Genomic DNA, 24,852 nt, shown 5'->3' on the forward strand with positions numbered 1-24,852 from the left:
CTTGTCCATATTCCTATTTTAGCTTTTCAAAAGTCCTTGGAAAATTAGTGAATATCATCCACACTCAGGAAACCAAAATGTGATGTCTCTCAAATACTCAGAGAAAAGGAAGACTATCATATAAAACCTCCTTTGATCACTATAACACAGTGCTACCTGAAATTAAATGTCTATAGAAGTCATTTTACAAGACTATTACCTTGTGGCTTGTGATTACTGCCCAAGGAAAGGATAAGGTCTTCTGCTGGATTCTAAGAACCTAACAATAGACCAAGTTCTTGACCAACAATTCCACATTATCAATTTTATGTGTTTTTAAGACTCTTAATGGAGGAACTAAGATTCTGATAATGTATTTATGTCCAGTTTGCAATTAGTTCTGAAATATCCTCTTTGCTTACCATAAATTTGATATTTTAACTCTCTACACCTTGGTCACATATTATAAAGATGCATAAAAATAGAAAATACAGTCAAAAATATTTAAGTAGGAAAAAATAAAAATAACAAATAACAAATAAATATTTAAGTAGGCTTATTGTCTTAGACAGTCCTAAGCACTTCACATATTTTAACTCTTCTAATCCATACAACAATCTTATTAAATAAGTATTGTTATTATCACTGTTTTATGCATAAAGAAACTGTGGTACTGAGAGGTTATCTTCAAGGTCGCTTACTAGTCCCAATGGTAGAGATCAGATCTAAAGAATAAGTTTGGCCAAAGAGACCATGTTCATAACCACTAAGTTACATGATCATGAGATGATCCATCTATTCTAAAACACCATGAGAATTGTTAGGTTTACGGGGAGGAGGGAAAAAAAGAGAGAGAGAGGGAAGCAAACCATAAGAGATTTTTAATGACAGAGAAGAAACTGAGGCTTCATGGAGGGAGGTGAGTGGGGGATGGGCTAGTCGGGTGATGGGTATAAAGGAGGGCACTTGTTATGAGGAGCACTGGGTGTTACATGTAAGTGATGAATCACTAAGTTCTATTTCTGAAACCAATATTATACTATACATTAACTAGAAATTAAAAAAAAAATTGGGAGGAAAAAATAAATAAAACACATTAGAGCCACAAAGCTATATCCTCTCTTAGGGAACTCATCCCCAGATATTAACTCATTCACCAAGCAGTTATTGAGTTCCAGTTTTCTTAGTCACCATTCAAATTCTGGAATTATAATGGTAAATAAGGCAGGGGATATTTTAAGGAGAAGAGGGCAGCATATAAATGATTAATTACAATAAGACCCAATAATGCCAGTATAAAGGGTCTAGAAAGGGCTGCAGGGGCACAAATGTGACACTATTTGGTCCAGAAGTTCTCACTGGGGGGCAAGGGAGGGGGGAGAGGTGTGGGGTAGAGAAATGTCGCAGAAAAAGAAAATGGAGTGAACCCTCCCCCCGAAAAAAGAGCCAACAGTGAATTTAAAAAATCAGAATGAATATCTTTAGATTTAATTCAAGAAAGCTTCGGTTTAAAAAATGGTGGTTTAATAATGCTTCAAAAATATGAATCCTTTTATTAATCATTACCCTTGCCATATGCATTGAAGTGATAACTGAGACAGTTTAATGAAGGGACCGATTAGAGATTTGTGGTGAAGGTTATGGGAACCAACCAGAAAAGGAGAAGCAGAAGCATTAGGGACTCCAACAGCCAGAAGCTGTTTGCCATCCCTACGCCTGAGAGACAAAGAGATGTTGCTGTCATGAGACACCCTCAAAAGCCGTAATGGTGGGAGAGGGTCCGTCCCAGAAGGAGCTGTAGCTCTAGGTAGAGGAGCACAACCAGTGCCAAACCATAGCCCAACAAGTGGGAGGGGAAAATACATACGCTGGCTTCATTCTCCTCCCATCCACCAATCTCCCACTGGTGCCTTGATTGGCTGAAGAGAGGACAAGGGAACCTATGTGACAGAGTGTATGGAAGTCAGAATCCTGGCACCCAGAGCAGGGTGAGAAGGCTTGGGTGCTGATTTGGAAGGACAAATGGAGAATAACTAACACCCAAGTATTGCTCAGTACAAAGTACTTCATCACCTCTGAGGAAAACAGTAAGAGAGCAAGAGAGATCACTATTTGGTAAAATGAAGACTTGTCTTCTAGAAGAGCATCACGGTTACTAAAATTGGCTACATCTGCATGGAAGTTGCAGAGATATTATATGGAGATTTTTAATATAAGATCTACCTCAATTTTACCAGACTTAATTCTCTCTGGTAGCAATTACTGCTTTTTAAAAGTGTTTAAGGTGACTTGTTTCCATCTACAGAAATCGTATATCATGACTTCTCTTTTAGGGAAGACTTTGCTTTTGTTCATTGGACCAGCAGATGTTTTGATTCTTCCCCTAAATATCTTTATATCTATTTCTCTCTTTTTTCATTGTTACTATTAAGTTTTTATCAACCAAAGCTACTATTGGCCATGACAACAGTGAACTCCAAGTCCCTGAAATGACAGGCTGCTCTCTGCCCAAAGTCCTGACTATTCTCCTTGATATAACAGAAAATAAAATTGGATAATAGCACCAGGAATTTCATAAAGATCATTTGCTGATTATGTTTTCCAGTTTGCATGTGATTTGCAGTAATTTTAACGGTGCAAAATTAGCATTTAATTACCATTCATTCTTTCTGGCTTCTTCTAGGGAGCCCCATTAATTAAGGTGAGAATTTAGATGAATCTGGTTTTGCTGAATAAGGGAAATTGACTTGGGTCTTTATGTAAAAATTAAGCATTCAAAGAATTCTTTTAATCAGCACTAATGTTTTCTCTGGTCATATTTAGTTTTTGAGTTTTTAGTATTATTGTCCCTTACCAAACTTTCCTTCATTTTTTAAAAATTTTTATTTAGATTTCAGTTAGTTAACATACAGTGAAATAGTTTCAGCTGCACAATTTAGTGTTCCAATATTTATATGCAAAACCCAGTGCTCGTCACAAGTAAACTCCTTCATCCTCATCACCTGTTTCTCCCATCCCCTTACCCTCCTGTCCTCTGGTAACCATCAGTTTATTCTCTGTAGTTAAGAGTCTGTTTCAAAAAAAAAAAAAAAGTCTGTTTCCTGAATTGCCTCTCTTCTCTCTGTGTCTCTTTTTCCCTTTGTTTATTTGTTTTGTTTCTTAAACTCCACATATGAGTGAAATCATATGGGTACTGGTCTTTCTTTGACTGACTTCCTTCACTTAACGTAGTATTCTCTAGCTCCATCCACATCATTGCAAATGGGAAAATTTCATTCTTTTTTACGGTTGAGTAATATTCCATTGTATACATATATACCACATCTTCTTTATCCATGCAACTTCTTGCTAGACATGTCTCCTGAGGAATCAGAAAGGAAAGAAAAAGAATAACTACTGGGACTTCATCAAAATAAAAAGCTCCTGCACAACAAGGGAAACAATAAATAAAGCTAAAAGGCAACCTATGGAATGGGAGAAGATATTTGCAAATGACATATCTGATAAAGGGTTAGTATCCAAAATATATAAAGAACCTTTAAAACTCAACATCCTAAAAACAAATAATCCAATTTAAAAATGGGCAGAAGACATGAATAGACATTTTCCAAAGAAGATATCCAGATGGCCAACAGACACATGAAAAGATGCTCAACATCCCTCATCATCAGGGAAATGGAAATCAAAACAACAATGAGATGTCACCTCACACCTGTCAGAATGGCTAAAATCAGCAACACAAGAAATAAAAGGTGTTGGCAAGAATGTGAAGAAAAAGGAATCTTCTGGAACTGTTGGGGGGAATGCAAATGGGTGCAGTCTCTCTGGAAAACAGTATGGCGGTTCCTCAAAAAGTTAAAAATAGAGCCACCCTCTGATCCAGCAATTGCACCACTAGGTATTTACCCAAAGAATAGAAAAATACTAATTCAAAGGGATACATGCACTTCCAGAGTTTATAGCATCATTATCTATAATAACCAAATTATGAAAATAGCCCAAATGTCCATCAACCAAACTTTCCTTTACATTGTTCTCAACAAAGACTTAAATTGTGCGTTGTTTCCTATCTGTTAATTTTCTTCTTTGGTGAGCATGGGAAAATAGAGTCTACCGTCAAAGTTGTCCCTAAGGGTACAAAGGAGGGTAAGTGGTGGAAAAGTATCAAGTACAATGTCTCTCTCTTTCTCTTCCCATGATACTGCAGAAAAAGAATGTATTAATGTATTAATGGAATGTATTAATGGAGCAGGAAAGTGAGAAATGAAGAATGGGGAAAAGGGTGTGGTAACTGCAAATCTCAGTTCTTAGTGCTTTATTATAGATATCAGTTCATACATTTAGTTATACGTTTATATAATTTACATATATTTATATAATGTTTTTCAGGTTCTTATTAAAACACTTGGGAAACTAATGCCACATGACACATATGCATCTGCTCTCTAGACCACCTACAGAACTAAACTTAGGAGCCTCATACATGTGGTATGGAATCAAATCTTCCATCAGTAAATATTCAAATGGTCAATCTCTGCCCAATCCTCTTCTGTATACTTTTAAAAGGACACCAGAAATTTAATATATTACTGAACATTAAAAGTGTATTAATAAAACCAAAACACATTTTTAAAAAGTATCAATGAACAGTACTCTCAGATGAAAGGAAATATGATCATTGTGAAAATTAAGAAATATAAAACTCAGGGATGCCTGGGTGGCTCAGCAGTTGAGCACCTGCCTTCGGCCCAGGATCGAGTCCCACATCAGGCTCCCTGCATGGACCCTCCTTTTCTCTCTCTCTCTCTCTCTCTCTTTCTCCCTCCCCCTCTCTCTCTTTCTCTCTCTCTCTCTTTCATGAATAAATAAATTGAATCTGTTTTTAAAAAGAAATAAAACTCAGATTATTTAGAACAGTCTTTATGGAAGGAATGGTCTTGGGGCAGGTGTAGTGTTTAGTCAAGCAGTCAGAAGATGGAAGAGTAAGTGGAAGAAGGCAACAATTAGGGCCGGGTCCAAGTTTCATGTTTGGGGCTTAAGACTAATATAAAAAAGGGCTAACCCTTGCTCACAGAGTACTGTGGACCAGATGCTCTGCCTTTTTTCCTATTTGACCCTCATAACAAAGTGAGATGGAGTAACCAGATAGCGTAATGACGGGATATTGATTATAACCTGCGACACTAACCATGAGTGTCCTAGTTAGACATGCCAGACTTAACGAATGTTAATTTCCTCATCTGTGAATGAGGAAAATCATAAATACTACCTACTTCATCTGTGAGGTTTAAATCAGATAACACAAATCGCGTTGAACAGTGTGCAATCTCTCACAGCTAACGAGTGGTGGAGATGACAGCCTGGCTTCTAGACAGGATTCCAACCCCGTGCTCTGGGTGAGGGGCCAGCACAGAAGGACAGACTGGGTCCACATCCACTTAGGCAAGGTTTCTCAAAGTGGTCCAACCTGTCTCCATTGTAATCAGTTTGCTACCTTACACACATTCTCATTCTACTGAGGAAGATGAAAAACCCAACCTATGGGGTTTATCCTCTACTTTCTTTCCCCCCCCTCTCTAAAATGAGAAGAAGAAAAGAAGCTTCTCTTTCTATAATAAGTAGGATGAAAATGAGGGAAACTGCCCATCAGTGAGAGATCTAAACAGACTGAAGGAAAACAGCAGTAGGCGGAGAAGTGCCACTGCTGACTGATGCTCACAAAGCTTCAGAGTAACCAACCCAAGGCGGAGCTTCCAGCAGGGTAGGTAGTCTGTCTTCCACAGAGAACTTCAAGCATTCCAGTTTCTTTTTTTTCTTTTTTTTTTTTTTTGCATTCCAGTTTCAAAGAAGGCTTAGAATAAGTTGTGGTCTCCCACCAATAAAAAAATAAATTTATTATTAAAAAAAGAATAAGTTGTGGTTTATTAGAAACAGGTTTTATTTGAAAATCATTTTATGCAACAGTAGGTGCCCTCCACCCCAGTCCCCTACCCCAAAGCCTCCCAAACTGCAAGAAGGTGGTTTCACTCCAGGCCACCAAAACTATTTTCTAAAGAAATTAAACAAATCCATTTGAGGGAACAAAGACAGTTTGTGAGAGCATGGAGAGCTCCTGACTATGTTGGAAGAGGGCAAAAGGGAGCTGAAATTTTGCCTTTTCCTAGTTTGTCAAATATTGTGATCCAGGCATGAAGGGCACTTACTTTTTTTATTATTATTATTATTCACAAGAGACACAGAGAGAGAGGCAGAGACACAGGCAGAGGCTCCCTGCAAGGAGTGTGATGTGGGACTTGATCCCAGGACCCTGGGGTCACGCCCTGGGTCAAAGGCAGATGTTCAACCCCTGAGCCACCCAGGAGTCCCAAGAGCACTTACTTTTAAGGAGCGCAGTGGATCTACCCAGAGACCTTTTCTATTTTTATTAGTCTACAAGAGACTCCTTATTCTACTTTCTTTGTCCAGAAATGGTACCTTTTTCTATTCTGTTTGGGCAGAGAGAATGGCTTTTTCAAGTTTCAACAATGGTGCAGGATAGGTGAGCAGCTGTGCTGGAATTGGCCAGCAGAGATCTCCATATGCTGCACCTAAGGGCTCCCTACGACTTTCTCCTTTGTTCATACAAAAGCAAAGCACGCCTTCAATTATCCCAAAGCACCGTACACTTACCCAGACCTTCAGATGCAAGAGGGTGGGTGGCTGGAAGCCATGCTGCCTCTGCGTTGAGTGAATCAATATAGAAGTGTCTGTTCTCTGTGGCTTTAGGCTGAATCCCATTAGTCATTTATTTGTGTATAGCTTTCAAGCTAATAATATTAAAATAATTTTTAATGAATGAAAACATTCAAAAGAAGATTAATATTCTGTTCCTGTATAAATGATATGAAATTCAAATTTCGGTGTCCATAAATAATATTTTATTGAAACATGGCCACGCTCATTCATTTAAGTGGTATTGATGGCTGCTTTGGCATTACAGCAGCAGAGTGAAGTAGTTATAACAGAGGGCATAAGGTCCAAAAAGCCTAAAATGTTTACTATCCAGCCCTTTACAGAAGTTTTTTAATCCCTGTATAACGTATTGATTAAAAGACTGTCCCTTTTCTTTACAGTTGGAAAGGATAAGTTGGAGGGTTGACATGCTATTATAGATTCCAGACTATCTTTAGCTCCTTTTTTTGTTTGTTTTGTTTTTAATTTGCTATCTTTTGGGCTAGTGGATGCCCAGGCTCTTAGACTACACATTATCTGTTGTTTCTACTCTTGATAAGAAGCTGGAAGTTGAATCACATAAGCAAGATCCACGTCTACCCTGTTGAAGGGTACCAATACAAAGTGAAGATTTTGAAAAAGTCCAGCTGATTGTGGGCTATGTGTGGGGGAGTGGGGAGGTCAGGCCAAAGTTTCTACCCCACATTTAGATCTCAGAGTTTCAAGGCCAGAGTTCTCTATAAACAGCCCCAGAGGACCAAAGCTCATGACTAGTTGTGTTTTTATACAAATCTTCTTTTGCCATCCTGAACCTATGCAATAATATTTTACTTATATCTTTTCTCCGGAAACATGTTTAAATTGCACTTGAACTGCCACCTGATTCCATGTTCCTACAAGGTAGCCTTGCAATAGCTCTTTTTCTTTAATACATGCCCCTATATGGTCTTTACAGATCCAGGAAATCAAGTGTCAGGTTCTGAACTGGAGACAGGAGCTGACTCTGAATGGAGGAGAGAACTATTAAAGAAATCCTCAGAGATGATGTGGGGTTATCCAAAGGACAATAGGTATTCCTTCATTTTCAATTCCTGACATGTTATTGGGCTGCCCTGAAAGAAACCCCACAAATCATTACACTCTGAGAGCTAAGCAGAATTTTTGCAATGTTGTATCACTTTCATTTTACGTCCCAGAAACACCTGAAATAATGTGACTTTTCATTTGGGAACTTAGTGTTCTTTCAGTGTTTTGACAGAAGCACGTGAAGGAGCCAGAGGCATCCACAACACTGACGCTGGAATTCAAAGAAACAGAATGAAGAACAAACAGAGGGTTTGTCTGTGGATTTCTTCCTCCGGAACTCCCCCAACCATTGGCTTCTAGACTACTTAGAAATGGTGTAACCTCCGAGGGCTCTGGGGTTGGATACAGAGGGCTTAGGTGTATAAGGTCTGATTGGAGATCTGATTATGCTTATGGCATAATTCTAAAACTAGATGAAAATTATTATCTGTTTATCAAAATTTGTGCCAACTACTAATCATCGATGACAATGCTGTTCTTGAAAAGGACAGCGACCTACTGTTGGTGGGAATGCAAACTGGAGCAGCCACTGTGGAAAACAGTATGGAGGTTCCTCAGAAAGTTAAAAATAGAACTACCCTGCAAACCAGCAATTGCACTAGTAGGTGTTTACCCTCAAAATACAAAAATACCGATTCAAAGGGATACATGCACCCTGATGTTTATAGCAGCATTATTTACAATAGCCAAATTATAGGAGCAGTCCAAGTGTCCATCCATAGATGAATAAAGAGGATGTTTATATATATATATATATATATATATATATATACACACACACAAATATAGATGTATGTATTTTATATATATACATATATATTATATATGTATATATGTTATATATATGTGTGTGTATTATCCAGCCATAAAAAGGAATGAGATTTTGCTATTTGCAAAGACATGGATGGAGCTAGAGAGTATTATGCTGAGTGAAATAGGTCAGTCAATAGTATACATTTGCTCATATGTGGAATTTAAGAAACAAAACAAATAAGCAAGGGGAAAAGAGAGAGAGAGAGGCAAACCAAGAAACAGACTCTTAACTATAAAGAACACACTGATGGTCACCAGAAGGGAGGCAGCTGGGGGGATGGGTGAAACAGATGATGAGGATTGAGGAGGGCACTTGAGATAAGCAGAGGGCGTTGTATGGAAGTGTTAAGTCACTATATTGTACACCCAAAACTATTTACTACGCTGTATGTTAACTACCTAAATTTAACTTTAAAAAAAAAAAGGCAGCAATTTTATTCTTATTCAGACAAAGCACATCCTGAAGAAACACGACGAAAATCTACTTAGAATGGTTGGCATTTGTCTCCTGGACATTACTAGGAAAGCTGCCAGTTTACTTACCTTCAAAAAGACAAAGACAAACTCTCAAAAGCAAATTGGTTCTTGTAATGCATTGAGATTTATTACCTAAACTCTGGTAAAGAAGATAATATAAATACTCGGCAATGAATTCATGAAAAGATAATGTTGTGTCAAATTGAAGTTATTATAATTATAATCGTGTACCATTAGGAAGACATGCAGAGTATTTCAGTTATGTACTGGCTCTAGACAAAATTTAACATCAACATAACATTGTGCTATACAGCAATTATGATAATAGACATCTAATTCACTAGTAGAGGGATTCACAATTGTAATGAAGTAATTCCATGAACAGTTAATAAAGCATATTGACCCTTGTGGCATATCAAGTTGTATACCTTTTCCCCCACAAATGCTATTTTTAACTTTAAGTAGTACGATGGTATTTAGACTTTGCAGAATTAAAACAAACTTTATTTTGGAACATGCTATTGAGGTGGACATGACAAAAACAGAATTTTATATTCATTATATAAACGAACTGAAACTACACTGAGGCATGCTTTTATTTTATTTTATTTTATTTTATTTTATTTTATTTTATTTTATTTTTTGCATGACAACTTTTATTGGTGTTCAATCTGCCAACATATAGAATAACACCCAGTGCTCATCCCGTCAAGTGTCCACCTCAGTGCCCGACACCTGGTCACCCCCACCCCCCGCCCACCTCCCCTTCCACCACCCCTAGTTCGTTTCCCAGAGTTGGGAGTCTCTCATGTTCTGTGAGACATGCTTTAATGCATATATCTATCAATCATATATATATGCTCAAATGGCTATGATAAAACACCAGAGACTATGTGGCTTAAACAACAGAGATTTCTTTTCTCATAGTCTGGAAGCTCCAAGTCCAAGATCATGATGCCAGCAGAGTTAGTGTCTGATGAAGCGTCTCCCCCTGGCCTGCAGACAGCCACCTTCTCACTTCATCTCCGCTTAGCTTTTCCTTTGTGTATGCACGCAGAGAGAAAGGCAGGGAGAGAGGGAGCGAGGGAGTGGTCTGATGTCTCTCCCCCTTCCTGTAAGATCATCAATCCTCTGAGACTAGGGCTCCACCCTTATGATCTCCTTTAACTTTAATCACCTCCTTGAAGACCTTATCTCCAACAGTCACACGGAGGCTCAATGCTACAACATGCACATTTTTGAGGGGATGCAATTCAGTTCACAATAAAATGTTTAAACAGAAAGCACATTCCCCTTTTCCCTCATTAAAAAATAATAATAATACAGCAAATACATTACATTTTAAGCTGAGATATCCCCAGCTTATACCCAGTTAATAAGCTAGCAAAGAGCTAAAGGAAGTATGTTGATTCTTTCAAGCCACAGGGGTCCTTTTGGGGCACCGTGGAAATAATAACCTAAAATGATAACCGTTTAGTTGTGAGCTAATTCACAAATACCTTCCTAATGGAAAATAAGTTAATGTGCCCATCTGAACACATTGGATTTTACGTAAATAATTTATTTCTGTGATACCTTTGCTTTAAAAATATGATATAATGAATGGAACTAGACATCTTGGTTCTGATTCACTGAGAAAACCAACAAGCTTCTTTAATCTTTTATATTACTATTTTTATCCTCTTAAAGATGTATGTACTTATTTTTGAGAGAGAGCGTGTGTGTGTGCGCGTGCATGAGCCAGAGGGGCAAAGGGAGAGGGAGAGAAAATCCCAAGCGGACTCTGCACTCAGTGGGGTGCCTGACCCTGGGCTTGATCTCATGACCCCGAGATCACAATGTGAGCCAAAACCAAGAACGCTTAACCAGGTGTGCCACCCAGGCACCTCTTTTTATTATTTTTTAATTAAAAAAAGACCCTCCACCAAAGTTCAGTAGCAATAACTAGCAGCACTTGAATCCAAATCTTTTAGAAGAACTTTTTTCCCTAATTCCTTGCTACATAGGATAAGGATGCTGTATGATTTCTGAGTCCGAGTAATGTTTTTTACTGTTTTTTTGTTTTGTTTTTGTTTTTGTTTTTTGACCTGTAAGCTGAAAGAAAGAAGTATTTTGGGTAATTCGTAGTGAGATTGTTTAACTACTTTCATATTTTGGATTTGGGAAAGCACCTTTTGGTTCACATGAAGAAAGAGCAAGTTTCCACGATAGCTCAGGTGTGGGGAGAAAGATAACAGACAATTGAGGAAAGTGAAGTAGAACAGTGTGAATTAGCACCTGTCTCCCTAGGATGTGTAAAGCATCATAATGCAAGGTGCTATGGGTTATTAAAGAATATTCTATTAGCAGCCAGTAGTCATCAAGTGTCGACTATATGATGGCCAGTATTAACCGTGGACTTCTGACCATCTTTTTCTCATTTAATCTTTACAACTCTACACATTGCTATCAGAATTTTCCCTTATTTACAAAATGAGAAGTTCGGAGAGGTTAATTAGTTACACAGTTGGTGTCCGGGTCAGAATTCATACCAAGGACTGGTTTCTACATCCGTTAAGTGTTCTCCTTATGCCACAATTCCTACCCATACACCTTCAGAAAAACAAAGTATGTTTTATAATAGCTCAGTTTATAGAATATTTTATGGTCTAAATAGTATTTAAAAAGTAAGACAAAGGATATATTGTGCTCCAGTTGGTTTGAATAGAAGAAAATCACACGAGTGTGGTCATAATTACCGTGAGCTGTGAGAGCAGCTGCCAGAAACCGCTTGCTGATGTGCGACCTGCGTATATGTGATGCTTTGTCTTGACCCGGTGGCCCCCTTGTGCACTCTCCTTCCTCTTTTTGTTCTTCCTCATGCTTTCCAACTACCTTGGAATTCTTATTTCTTTAACCTGTATAATTCCACCAATTCTTTAAGGCACAACCAAAGTCTAATTCTTAGGGAGCTTTTGTCAAATATTTTAACCAAATGATTTCACTGCATTTATGGTCTTTACCCAGATCTTAGCTCTTGCTAATAAACTATATGACATTCTTCTCCAATTACTTGTCCAAACTATAGCATCCGTGGTGCCTCTACAGTCAGCTTTGGCACATAAAAAATGCTCAAAATCAGCTATTTGATTAATGAGTTGTCAGATCATATTTGTCTTTTAAATTACATATGTGGTCATCGGTCCATTTGCTAGAGTAAGGAGTCAAAGGTACACATATATTCCCGTCAAACTAATATGTTTGCACAAAACTAAACTCTGTTCCAACTCTGAGGCTATTCCCAAACTCCAACAGCCATTTCAGACAAGAGAATATAGATGTCTCATTCACTCAAACAGAAATTTATTGAATAACTTCTCTGTCTTGAATTTAGCATAAGAAACGGGTAATGCAGAGATGAAGCAGTGATTCCTCAATATCCATAAAGCACCTAACATAAGTCATTCTCTATGCTTGGTACTAATGATAGAGCAGTCAACCATCGAACTTACATTTTCCCTTGACAGAGCTTCCATCCTAATGGGAAATATATTAGATAACTACAGTAAGACAGGATGGCCGTTAGTAGTTAGGTGGGATTGGGGGAGATACTTCCCACTCTCAATATATCCTTCCATGTGGACAGAACTCCAAGACAGACAGACATGGCCTCAGAATCTTCTGTATCCTCACTCATTTATCTCCTGTGGAGAAGAAGTAATTTTTCTAAAAGGTAAATTTAGGAGAAAAATATTAGGTACACATGGCCCGTAGTCCCTTCACTCATGTCCTTTCCTCTGCTGTGTGATGGGAGGGGCCTGTGTTCCATAACTGCCACTGACTAAAGTTCTGAAGGTCAGGGTAGAAAATCCACTGAATGTCAAATACAAGCTGCATTCTCCCAATATTAACTTTATTAATAATAGAGGCAGTAATTTTGTCTCCATCTGCCATAATCTTCTGTGTAATTCTCCTTTGATTCAAAACTCAAGAGGGATCCCTGGGTGGCGCAGCGGTTTAGCGCCTGCCTTCGGCCCAGGGCGTGATCCTAGAGACTCAGGATCGAATCCCACGTCGGGCTCCCGGTGCATGGAGCCTGCTTCTCCCTCTGCCTGTGTCTCTGCCTCTCTCTCTCTGTGTGTGACTATCATAAATAAATAAAAATTAAAAAAAAAAAAAAAACTCAAGAGGGGAAGAGAGAGTTATTTGTTGGATAGCTTGAACCCCAGATTATTATGATGTAGGAAAAGCAACACATTTAAGAGGGATTAAATGTAATCTAGAGACTGGAAATCTCACCAAAACGGGTGGCGCTTGGACACATGTTGGCCAGTAAATGAGAGATGAGTCTGGGACATAGCAGGTTTTTCCCCTCTCGTTTCTAGATGGGCACTGTCTGTGGCTCCTTTCACTTCCATTTATTTATGGAGACATATTCTCTTTTCAGACATATTGATTCCATTTTTTACCCTTCAAGATCATTAGAAATGTCAAAATAGCTAGACTTCATCTTAGGCTATAGCCTTACTGTATTTGTTAGAGGAAAGCTTTCAATAATTCATTTAAGTTCTTGCCTGTTTACATGTTAATTTCCATGATGTATTGATAATATTAGTTATACTTAGTGAGTTCTTACTGTTTGTCAGAGACCATGTAAGAAACTGTATACTTGATTTCATTTGGTCCTTATAAAACTCTAAATGGGATGATGTTATGATGCCCGTGTTCAATGAAAACATTAAGGCATAAGAAGCTTAAGCAACTTGTCCCCAGGTCACGTAGCTAGTGGGTGGCAGAGTCGGCATGAGATCGAACTGCATTATTTCAACTCCGATGTCCATCTTCACAATCATAGTTTATGTCCTTCAAAGCTAATGTTATTTCTAAATTTTGCATTACCTGTTTTAACTGCTGATTATAACAAAACCATGTGAGCAAACTTCTATAGGATGTCAGCAAGAAAAGAGGCATCCCTGACACAGGCAAACCAATCAAACTACAAGACCCTTTGAAGCAGATTATAAAATGTGTGGTCTCCATATAAAGAACAATGTGTATAGATTGACCCAAACCTACACAGAATTAGCTTTAATAAAGTATCACATAATTCTGGGAATATATTTACTTCTATGCCAATGTACAAGGTGATGCCTAAATCAATATGTTCTTTCCGGAGACATTTTCATGAACAACTTTTGAACCACAGAGACACGTGCTTCGAATTAATTAAGTTCAATTCAACAACAATTTACTAAGTACTAACAATATGCAAAGCATTGTGCCAGGAACAATAAAGAATGCAAATTCTATCTTCAAGGATAGCATAGTGTCTTATGTTGTGATTTCTTATTGTCATTTTTATTCACAGAAGTAATTTTATTATTTTCTAAGTGAGCTTCCTGTTTTCCTTCTCGTATTTGTTTTGTTGCCCAATATAAATGAGAGATGGTTTCCTTCATAAACCATATTTTTATTGCTTTGCACCACAGCAAAGAAAAAAGACAGGTGGATAAGAGTCTTCTGCTTCTAACTAAAATTTTAAATGGCACCTAGAACACTGTCATCATAAAAAATAACTGATTGTGGCGTTGATGCCAGTATTTATTTCCCTGGCACTTTCCTTGACTGAAGGCATTACAGTGAATGAGAGGCTCTACCCATTCTAAATATCGCAAGTAGGCTGGCGAAGATCCTTCTATATTCTAAAGCCTTTCTGAGGCATGTATAGCTATCTGCTTTAAATTACCCACGCCTGTAGGACAACGGATGCACCTGCTCCCTGGGAGCAGGGGGTGTAGAAGGAAAGAGAGAGGTCAAGAAGAATGAGAGCCTCCTTAGCAAAAACCCTCCGAGCAAGAAAGCAGGATTTGGGGAAAGACGTCTCCCCTCTAATAGCCACCTACCATTTTACAGAGGCAACTTCTAAGTTTTGGGAATGCAGACTAGAAGTTTGCCTTATATTTCTCAGTATGTCACATTACAGTCACAAGATATACCCCACAGACATCAAATAAAGACAACTTCTTACCCTGATTGATTCTGTGTGTCCTTACTATGGCCTCAATCTTCCACATTTCAATTTATACCAATAAGATGTTAATTAAAGATGAAAATACAAGTCTTTTAAGGAAGGAATGCAGAGAATGAAAAGTAGAAGAAGAATTAAGAAAGTATTTTTACCAGCTCAGGGAGTTGAGATTGGAGAAAGAAAAATAAGGAATGGTTTTCTGAATCAGCTTGTCTTTCTGTAATTACAACGATCACTTTCAAGAACTGTCTGGATATTAAAGTAGTAAAACTAAAATCAATCTAATTATCCATAGTGAACCTTCTTTCCATCAATTCCCATTACAGAGGAAACAAAATTGGCCATTACTTACCACTTCAATATTAATGCTGGCTGCAGCCCCACTGAGAGGTACTTACTTAGATGCACACCATTTGTTAGAAATCTGAAAGTGATTCCTTTGACTATTAGCACATGCATAGCAAGAGAAAGAGATGGGGAGCAATTACTAATTCATTTTTTTTCTTTCAACAAATAAGCACTGGGCTTATCCCTGGGACCCTAAACATATATAAAATGGTATTTCTTTTTTCAAGGAATTCAGAGTCTGGTTGGGGAGACAATCAGATAAATTAATAATAATGAAACAACGTGATAAAAACAATGATAGAGTCACATAATATTGAGAATCAGAAACACATCAAGTCAGGATGTTTGTCCAAGATTGGGAGAAGGATGTTAGCTGGGGATACCGCTCAGCTTTTTTTCTGGGCAGAAAATGGAGGGAAGAAGAGGGCATTTCCTCTAGAAAGAAAGGCCCGAATTAAAACATGGAGGTCAGAAATGCTAGGAGGTTAACATGCAGCCACAGCAAATTGCATTCTGTAACATGGTGAGTCAGGCAGATGCTGTCAGACAAAGAAGCAATGAGGCTGTAAGGAATATTTTGTGTTTCACATTAAAGAGAAATTTTGCCTAATAAGAGATGGGGGAATGGAAATGTTTGCAAGTAATGGAGCTACACTGTAAGCTCTGGGTGCTGGATTGTTCCACTGCCCTTCCAAGTGCATTCTCCACCTTTCTCAATTTTGTGCTCTGCCCTGGAGACAAACCAGTACAGATTATATCAATTATATCAAGGAATCTCATTTCTTCTGGTTTCCAGGTGGGTTCGGCTAAGAGGGAGCTAGTCAGGAGATCAGAAAGGGAATGGAAGGGAAGAGAGGGTATTTATCTGGTGTGGTCTGAACACACCTTGGTTTGGAGTGTCCCTCAATTAATAAAAGATCTCTTCTCCTTTCAAATTAGTCTGCTCAACCCACTTAGGTTTCCCATATACCAGTCATCACTCCCTCACTTCATCTCCTGGAGTCTAAAGGTGATAACGCTTTGGTCAGATTAGTACAGCTTCTGTTGTGGTTGCTCCTGCACCCAAACCTATGGACACTGCCCCTTTGGGAATGAAGTTTCCTTCAATCATATTATTTTGAAAATTCTCTTTATTTCCTGCTGGGAACTGGGCTGATATACTTTGTATTTAGATCAGCCAAACTGGAGGCTGTAAAGGACATGGTGGCCCAGCTGGGACACAGTGAAGAACTAAACTATATTAATGACAACTGAGTTAGAGGAGCAGGAAGAATGTTTGAGAAATACTTGGAGGTAAAAGCTGTAGAACATATTGATTGATTGGGTAGGGAGGGAAGTAAAAGACAGGGGAAAATCAACTTCCCAATTTTCCAACTTTCAAATATTTAACTTCAGCGAGGTAGATGATGGCACTACTGATGAAGACTGTAGATGAAGGAGCAGGTTTGTGGGGAAAGATGCTAAGTTCACTTTTACACGTGTTGACCTTCAGGTGCCTAGGTCTGCTGACACGTGAAAATAAATGTCAGGACTAAAATAATACTTTTGAAAGTTGTCAGCATATCAGTAGGTAGTACTTAAACCATGAGACTAAGAACAGTGAGTTGGGAAAGAAACTCCAGAATGGGCCAATTTTAAAGGCAATAGTTCTCAATTTTAATACTTGTAAAGTTCCAGTAAGTGAGCTTGTTAAAACACACCAGCCCGAATCAGTTTAATGACTGATTCAATAGGTAGAGTGGTGGATTCAGAGATTGTGGGTTCTGAACACAAATCCTAAGTGATTCTGATTCTGATTACATATTTTGCAGACCACACTTAGAGAGATACTCATTAGAGAAAGAAATGCTCATAAAAGGAAGAAAAGAAAGAAATACCCAGAACATACAGAGAAATTCTAAAACTCGCCAATAAAAACAAACAACTCCATTCAAAAATGGCCCAAAGCACACCTGCACCCCGATGTTTCTAGCAGCAATGTCCACAATAGCCAAACTGTGGAAGGAGCCTCGGTGTCCATCGAAAGATGATGGATAAAGAAGATGTGGTTTATGTATACAATGGAATATTCCTCAGCCATTAGAAATGACAAATACCATTTGCTTCAACATGGATGGAACTGGAGGGGATTATGCTGAGTGAAATAAGTCAATCAGAGAAGGACAAACATTATATGGTCTCATTCATTTGGGGAATATAAATAATAGTGAAAGGGAATAGAAGGGAAGGGAGAAGAAATGTGTGGGAAATATCAGAAAGGGAGACAGAACATGAAGACTCCTAACTCTGGGAAACGAACTAGGGGTGGTGGAAGGGGAGGAGGGCGGGGGGTGGGGGTGACTGGGTGACGGGCACTTGATGGGATGAGCACTGGGTGTTATTCTGTATGTTGGCAAATTGAACACCAATAAAAAATAAATTTGGGCAGCCCCAGTGGTGCAGCGGTTTAGCGCCGCCTGCAGCCCAGGGCATGATCCTGGAGACCCTGGATCGAGTCCCACGTCAGGCTCTCTGTATGATGCCTGCTTCTCCCTCTGCCTGTGTCTCTGCCTCTCTCTCTGTTTCTATGAATAAATAAATAAAATCTTTTAAAAAATAAAAAATAAATAAATTTATTATTAAAAAAAAATGGCCCAAAGCATTTGGGGTGCCTAGATGGCTCATTTGGTTAAATCTCTTATTCTGGATTTCAGCTCAGGTCATGATCTCAGGGTTATGGGGTAGAGCCTGCTTAAGATTCTCTCTCCCTCTGCCCCTCCACCTCCCAAAAGAAAAAAAAATGGGCAGAGCATTTAAATAGACATTTATCCAGCGAAGATTTATAAACGGTTGATAAGCACACAAAAGAGTGCTCAATATTGAAATGCAAATAAAAACCACAAGACACCACCTCACACACATTAGGCTGGCCACTATCAAAAGAACAGAAAATAACAAGTGTTAGGAAGTATACGGAGAAACTGGAACCTTTGTGCACTGTTGGTGGGAATGTAAAGTGGAACAATCACAAGGAAAATAATATAGTAGTTCTTCAAAAACTTAAAGCTATTATATGATCCAGCAGCATTATTCATGATGGCTAAACCATGAAAGCAACTCAAGTTTCAAATGACAGATGAACAGATAAGAATATAGTGTATATATATACACACACACACACATATATATACAATGAAATATTTTTCAGCCTTAAAATTGAAGGAAATACTGACACATTACAACATGGATGAATCTTTAAAACATTCTGCTAAGGGAAATGTCAGTCACGAAAACACAAATGCTGCAAGGCTCCACTTATGCGAGGTATTTAGGGTAGTCAGAATCATGTAGAGAAAGTAGATAGTGGCTGCCAAGGGATGAGAGGGGCAGTAGATGGAGAGTTATTATTTAATGGGTATAGAGTTTCAGTTTTGCAAAATGAAGAGTCCTGGAGATAGATGGTGGTGAAGGTTGTACAGTAGTATGAATATAATTAATGCCACTAAACTGAACACTTAAAAATGTTAAGATGGGGGCGCCCATGTGGCTCTGTCGGTTGAGCATCCCACCCTTGAGCTCAGAGTCCTGGGTTCTAGCCCCAAGTTGGACTCCATGCTGGCCGTGGAGACTACTTAAAAAAGAAAAAGGGGGATTAAGATGGTAAACACTATGTACAGCTATTTTTCAAAATAAAAATAATTAAAAATTATAGAACAAAAATAAATGTACCATTTTCTCTAAGAAGAAAAAAAGAGAGGGGGAAAATGACTAAAGTATGAAAGCAAGGAGAATTTCAATATGGAGAGAGCAATCACCAATATAAAATGAAGTAGATAACCATATCCACAAATGGCTTATTTCACTGAGGAAATAACATTCTGCAAGGACATATTGTTTTATACACTTTCTGTATATCTTCCCAGTAAAATCTTGTGCCCTCATTCAAGTAAAAATACAATGTTAAGTGCTGCTGATGTTCCTCCAAATTACATTTATCCACTAAAAAATTGCATCTCTGTTCTTTATGAGTGAGGCATTCATTGATTTTAGAAATATTCATAGAGAAAACATTTTCTTAATAAAAAATATAAAGCACCAAAACATAAAACAGGCTAAAAGTTACAGAATTACTGGCAGCTGCCCTCTCCCCAGGCCACATTCTCTCTAAGCAGGATATGAAAGCACCAAATAAATAACCATAACATTACAACCTTAGGCCTGTTTTCCAGAAACATACCAGGCTGGCATTAGGCAGATGTGGCTGTAGACTGGTTTGGTAGACTCTTAATCCATTGGAAGACCAAGATTTCTTGAGAAACATCTTGAATTCCCACTCATTTCACTTTAAGCATCCCCTAAATCCACAGGCTAGAGTTGCCATCTCTGAAGCACAGAGATGCAGTGCATTATTGGGAACTTTTAGTTCTTCCAGAAGCACTTATCTTTCTGCATGCTCACAGATCTACTTCCTTTGGACTTTCAAGTGATAATTAAGTGTCCTGTATACGGCTTTATCTTTTCCAGTCCTCAAATATTTGAAAGTGACTATTTCTTAAAAATACATCTTGCTACTTTCACAACAAGATCACACATATTCAAGCAAAGAGCACACCTTAATTTTTAGATGCGAATAATGGTGAGGATTATCAAAAAAATGTCTATATCCCAATAATTTTATTTGGCTTTTAAGCTTCCAGGAAAGTACAAATTTATCACACTAATTATACCTATCCTGGACTTAAGTTAACGCTTATGTGGATTTCTCTTCCTGGAAACAAACGGCATCCTCCTAAAACCACTACATTTTTCACTTCTTCACTACTATTGAGAATTTCTCTCATTGTGTACTTTGGCCATTTCATATTGGCTATTTTCATAGTTTATCTGTCCATTCTGACCCTAATCACTTATTTTTTTACATCTTGCACCATATCATTTTAAAGCTGTTTCCTAAAAGCTTGGCCACTTTGATATCCTTTTCCACTACAATGTCAATCTTTCTTCCCACAGTAATTGCTACAACACATGTTGGTTGGATGCCCTGAGAATTTATACTATATTTGAAATTTCAAAGGAAGCATGGATAGTGGTTAAGTGGCCAAGTGACATTTAAGCTGGGTTTTGGTAATTATCTGACCTCTCTGGTTCCTGTTTTTTTCATTCGTAAAACAGCGACAATAGAAGACTTCCAGCTAGCTGCATAGTTTTCTAAATCCAAACCTCTCTAGCCAGCCTCTAAAACTATACAGATAAGCAAACAAAGAGAAGGGAAACAAGTCATACAACTTCCATTCTTTCAGCAAAGCAAACTTAAAATTACCTGTAAATAAAAAGCGAATTAAACTAAATTAAATCAGTAACAGTTCCTGGCATACCGATTTAACAAGTCCCTAGTGTAAGTCTTTGGAGAAAGGTACGGAAGCCTAGAAAAACTGTGCTAAATAGAGAACAAAAGTTTAAGGTACAATCGCTCGTGGAAAAAGAAATCTTCCATACATGCAAAAATACTGAAAAATGAGTCCTGGTATATCAGAACACTGACTATGGGTTTAAACACACAGGATTCAAGGAGTCAGTCTGGGAAAGATGATAATTCTAGGGAGTTATATGTAAAACTGAAGTGAGAGATACTCTTTGAAGAATGTGTGATGATGATGAATAAAAGAAGAAAGAGAGGAAATTTTTACAGCCCCTCAAGACAAAAGGAAAGCAAATGTTTCAAAAGAAACAACTCTCTCGGGGATCCCTGGGGGGCTCAGTGGTTGAGCACCTGCCTTCAGTCCAGGGTGTGATCCGAGAATCCCAGGATCAAGTCCAGTGACCGGCTCCCCACAGGGAGCCTGCTTCTCCCTCTGCCTGTGTCTCTGCCTCTGCCTCTCTCTGTGTCTCTCAAGAATAAATGAATAAAATTTAAAAATATATCTCTCATTGACAAAAACAAAAGAAAAAAATCTGCTAATGAGACCACAATCTTTTAATCTGAAAGAATGTGTTCTTTAACTCCAATTGTATAAACAACCCCAAACTACACCAGTCCAAGAAATATAGACATGCAGGAACTATTTATTGTACAAGTCTACTGGAAAGGATCATCTTTTTTACAATGGGAATTAAACATTCTTGCTAGTGAGCAACCCCACTCCCTCCCTCAAAAAAACAAGAAGAAATTAACTGTAAAACAACACTCTACAATTGATATTAAACTAAAACACCTTGAATCACAAATTCAAAAATTAAAAACAGAAGCATATAAAAAGAAGGAATGAAATGAGAAATGATTGAACACAGGGAAGAAATGGAAGACAAAGACAACATGTCATAAAAATGATGAAATAATTGTAAGATGCTCAAAGAAGAACAAATTCAAAGAAAATGTAATATTTGCCATTGAATAAAAGGAGGAAAACAATTAAAAGGATAAAATTAAATAGTAAAATAAGTTTAAGAAATGGAATAGAGGGCAGCCTGGGTGGCTCAGTGGTTAAGCGCCGCCTTCAGCCCAGGCTGTGATCCTGGAGACCTGGGATTGAGTCCCGCGTCGGGCTCCCTGCATGGAGTCTGCTTCTCCCTCTGCCTGTCTCTCTCTCTCTCTCTATATATATATATAAATATATATCTATCTCTCTCTCTGTGTGTCTCTCACGAATAAATAAATAAATAACATTTTAAAAATAAAAATAAAAAATAATAAAAAAAATGGAAGAGACAGAGCAGCAAGAAGACATCAAGGAAAATTCAACAGATTGTTCAGTCAATAATTATATATTATTTATAGTTATATATATTAATTATGTAATATATTATGCATATAATTATTAGCTTCAGACAAACAAAATAACTGAGCAAAACTAATGTTTAAAAATATAATCCAAGAAAAACTTCCAGAAATTAAAAAAAAAAAAGAATCTACATATTGGAAGGGTCTACTAAGTTGCTGGGAAAATTTGCCTGCGACAACCCACTGAGTGATAGAAACTATTAAAATATTAGGGTTTGGGAGGTGGCCCAAGACGGTGGGAGAGCAGGGGCCTCCCCGCACCTGCCGCACCTGCCACACCTGCTGCACCTATAGAACTTACACCCACGAAACTGAACACCCATGAACTCCACCTGAGATGTAAGGAGAGGACAGCCGTGCCACAGGCAGAAGCGTTTTGGCTTCTAGCAGGTAGGGAGGCGGGGAAAATAGATAAATGAAAAAGAATCTTGGGGGGGGGAGGGAAGCCTCCAGAATCCCAGGGTCACTAGGAGAGGAGAGGTGCCGCGGGGGGAGTGCACCCACACCGTGGCCCATCTCCATAAAAGGCTGGAATGCATGCCCAGCAGGGCCTCGGGGAGAAGCCAGTCGGTCAGGGGGGGTTGGTGGAGGGGCTGTGCCCTGCTGCCTTAGGAAGCCGCAGCCCCAGGAGCGAGATCCCAGCAGCACAGGCTCCAGACCTCAGGGAGCGCAAGACTCAGCTCAGGATCCTGCGGTTCCCCCAGGACGGGTGGAGGAGGGGAGGGCACAGGACTGCGAGGACCCTCCTGCCCTCAGGCGCCCCCGAGCTGTGCAGGTCAGCGCCCCCTCACCTGCCCCGGGAGCACCTAGGCTAGTGCGAGCCTGGGAGAGTGACCAGAGCTGGAGAGCTGGCTGCCGCCAGTGGTGTTGTTCTTCCTGGTGTCACCCGTGTGCCTGGGAGGGGAGGAGGGCCGTCCTAGAACAGAGGACTCGGGATAAACAGCTCCCACTGAGCCGTGCACCTGGCATGGGCGGGACATCTCCCCCAGGTGCACACACCTGAGAACCAGCACAGCAGCCCCTCCCCCAGAAGACCAGCTGGAAGAACAGGGGAAGAGCAAGTTCTTGATGGAGCAGTGCTGGAAAGCTCCAGGACCGAGGGAAAATTGAGGAAAGATAATATATAGAAATAGAGGGCCCCCCTCACTTTGTTTTTAATTTTTTTCCCTTTTTCTATTACAACTCCTTTTTATATCAGACTAAAAATTTCCAATATTTTTTCTCTTTTCCCACCTTAACTACAATATTTTACCACCTCTTCATTTTTAAGTTTTTTCCTTTTTTGACTTTCATATTTCTACAATTACATGTCTTAGATATGTTTTTCACTTCTGGATTCCCTTCAACATATTCAATTTAATTTTGGGAGATATATGAGATATGGGTTTTCCTTTTGTGTTTTTTGTTTTCTCTGCCTTGTTTTGTTCTACAATGGTGGAAGTTAATACCTTCTAGAACATGACCAGCATGCACGCAAAACCAAGGGGAATACTATGCTGGTTCACTCTGTGAGGTTATAATCTTTCTTCGTTCCCATTCGGTCCCCCTCTTTTATCTTGTATATGTTTTTGTGGTCAATGTTGGGGCTTTCTACAAGTATTGCTGGTTTATATAAATTATATATAATTTATTTAAATATATTAAATATTTTTAATATATTTAATATAAATGTATTTATTTATATAAATTTGGGATTGAGCGTCTTCTAACATACAGAACAAAATACACTCAGAACCAAGAGGATCATCCTCTAGGACCCCTCAGGTAGAATACATTCTCCCTCCATTATAACTTCGTCACCATCACCATCCTCCTATCCCCCCCTCTTTTTATCTTTTTTTCTCTTTTACCCCTTTAATTTTTTTCCTTTTATTCTTTTTCTTTCTTCTTCTACTTTGGGGTTTTTGCCTTTTATTTTTTACTACTTTGTTTTAAAATTTGTTTTTCACTTTAGTGGTCCTCTTGTTTTATTTCGTTCTGATCTTCTTTTTCATTTTCTGGTCTCTGACCTCCTCAGAATCATCTAGGGTGGAATTTACCTAGGTGTGGTTGATATTTTTGACTCAGCCCCCTCATACAGCCACTCTGCACTGAACAAAATGACTAGAATGAAGAATTCATCACAAAAGAAAGAATCAGAAACAGTCCTCTCTGCCACAGAGTTACAGAATTTGGATTACAATTTGATGTCAGAAAGCCAGTTCAGAAGCACAATTATAAAGCTACTGGTGGCTCTGGAAAAAACCATAAAGGACTCTGAAGACATCATTACTGCAGAATTTAGATCTAATCAGGCGAAATTAAAAATCAATTAAATGAGATGCAATCCAAACTGGAGGTCCTAACGATGAGGGTTAATGAGGTGGAAGAGAGAGTGGGTGACATAGAAGACAAGTTGATGGCAAGGAAGGAAGCTGAGGAAAAAAAAAGAGAAAAACAATGAAGAGACCATGAGAAAAGGTTAAGGGAAATAAATGACAGCCTCAGAAGGAAGAATCTACATATGATTGGGATTCCAGAAATCGCCAAGAGGGAAAGAGGGCCACAAACTATATTTGAACAAATCATAACTAAGAGCTTCCCTAATTTGGGGAGGAAAATAGGCATTCAGACCCAGAAGATAGGTCCCCACCAAAATCAATAAAAACCATCCAACACCTTGACATTTAATAGT

The sequence above is a fragment of the Canis lupus genome, chromosome 13, assembly GCF_003254725.2.
Source record: "Canis lupus dingo isolate Sandy chromosome 13, ASM325472v2, whole genome shotgun sequence".
NCBI lineage: Eukaryota > Metazoa > Chordata > Mammalia > Carnivora > Canidae > Canis > Canis lupus.